Genomic DNA, 2,569 nt, shown 5'->3' on the forward strand with positions numbered 1-2,569 from the left:
GTACAATGGATTAATGCACTGGAATGCAAAGTCAGTTTGAACTGCAAGGTCAGTGGTTGAAATTCACCAGTCGCTGCTCAGAAACTCTATACAGGGTTTCTATGGGTCGGAACCGATTCGAGGCACTTAGCAATAACAACACAGAAGGATGGAGTGCTGGTATGGCACTGTAGGATAAGCACTGAACCACAAGATTGGTTTGAGCCTCATGATTGGCAGTTCAAACTCAACAGCCGCTCTTTGGAAACTCTATACAGGTTTGCTATGAGTCGGAACCGATTCTACAACACTTAACAACAACAATAACAAACATAGAAGGATAGCCCAGACTAGAAAATAGTTTCCTTGATTAGAAGTTGAACTGGGAACAGTAACAGAGCTGTGACTCTATTTACAGGGAATGCCTGGGAGCATCAGGAGGTGACAAGTAGCCATGGGGAGAAGACTGAACCCCCGTGACTATGGAGCAGGGCTTCTAGGCCTTCAGTGAGCAGAGAAATCTCTTGGGGCTCTGCTAAAGGTAGATTCGGATTCAAGAGGTCTGGGGTGGGGCCCAAGGTTTTACATTTTTAACAATCCAGGGTTCATACTTTAAATAGCAAAGGCTAGAATCTAAACAAACAAGACTGTACAAACAAACAAGATTCTCCAATTCCTGCATGGACTTGTACAAGAACAGAGGGTTAGAATCCTCTTCCAGACTCTTCCACATTCATGTTTCCATTAACAGATGAGAAAACTGAGACACAGAAAGGATCAAGTTCCATCAGAGCTAGACTTAAGAGGTGTTTTTATCTAAACTCTCATTCTATAGAGATAAGAGGCCCATGAAGACGAAGAGATGTGTCCAAGTGACAGAGTTGCACCGAACTTGAGTTCACTGAATCAGGCAGTGACTGAGATTAAAGTGAGATCAGCCAGAGCCCCAGCTCCCTCTGTTTTAACAGTTGGGACTGCACCTCATGGTCCCCACTTCATACCCAGACCCACCTTGTGTCCACTGTGACCTGCTTTGTCAACACAGCCCAGGTAACCAGGATCAATGTTGGTCCTAGGACTTCAGGTAAATCCCTATGGGAAGAGCAGACGCCAGCCCAGATCACAGGGGAGGGGCAGATCTTCCCCCTTCAAACAAACCCTCAGCTACCCCTACCTAGCTGCTCAGCCCAAACTTCCCAGGTCATAAGAACCAAACCTCCTACAGTCTATCCACAAGGACAGGTACACAGGGTGATGTCTGAATCCAGCCATGTGTTAGAGATAATAAGATGGGGAAACTAGAGGCCTAGGGGTCTAGATCACTTGACAAACCAATTACTGAACGGGTAGTAAACCCAAGTCATCAGATTCCAACTGTGAGCCATTCCATTCCATTCCATAAGGAATAAGCTGGTCTCTGCTGTGTCTCTTGCCCTTGGCTGCAGATTTGGAAGAAGGCCTTGAAACTGGTTCTTACTGGTACAATCATAGACAATAAAGCAGAAGCAGAACATACTGGAATTTGTAAAACATTGGTACCTGGAGCAATCATTGGAATATGGAAAATTGTCAAGCACTGTTAGAAATGTAATCTCCCACTTAGAAAATCAGGGCAGCATGTATGTTACATAGCAACAACAGAGTTCTAAACAATGGTGTCCTGCACAAAGATGGTCACTGGCTGCATCACTTTAGATACGTGTCATTCTCCGCAGTCCACATTGGCAATAATCCAATCTCCCAGAGCAGGCTCTTCAAGGGACTCACTACACCTCTCCCAGGTCTCACATTTCAGGGCTTCGACCCATCAGTTTTCCCACTCAGGTTATTATTCCAGATACTCAGATTTTGAGCATTCTAGTCCTTCCTGGTTTTGCTTCATCAGCCATGACTGAAGGGTTCAAACTAGTTTGAAGACCTGGCTGCAAGTTGCTCTGAATAGAAATAAGCCTGCCTGCATGGCTCAGTGCCCAATTATCTCCCAGAATCCTCCTTTCCATATCCCCCTCCCCACTTTCCCTCTACCTTTGGGCTTCTAAGGTTGCACTTTGTGACCCTTGGCTTCCCCAGGCTAACTCAGCCACCTTGGAGCAGTCCGACCTGTGGGATACCAGCTCTCACTTTCTAGGCTTAGACCCCACCTTTGTGTCTGTTCTGAAAAAGTCAACAGGCAGCTTACAATTCCTCTCTTTTTTTTCTGCTAGTCCCACCCAGGCAAGGAGCGGTGAGGACCCAAGGATGGCAAAGATGGCAGGGTATCAGATCTTTCTGTACTTGATGTGGACGCTATCTAAAAACTAACCTGCTGTGTGAGCTTGAACCCAACCCAAACAAACTGATCTCCATCGAGTTGATTTCAAGTTATAGTGACACTGTAGGGACTGGGTAGAATTGTGTCATAGTGTTCTAAGCCTGTAAATGTTTACAGAAACAGACTGCCAAATTGTTCTCACCAGCCTCTCCGCAGAAACCCTATACAGGGTCACTATGAGTTGGAAACAACTCGATAGCACTTAACAACAACAAGAATCTGCCTCCAGCTTGCAGACACTGCTATGGCCCTTCCTTCTGGGTGTAGAAGAGTAGTTAA

The sequence above is a fragment of the Chrysochloris asiatica genome, unplaced genomic scaffold, assembly GCF_000296735.1.
Source record: "Chrysochloris asiatica unplaced genomic scaffold, ChrAsi1.0 scaffold00047, whole genome shotgun sequence".
NCBI lineage: Eukaryota > Metazoa > Chordata > Mammalia > Afrosoricida > Chrysochloridae > Chrysochloris > Chrysochloris asiatica.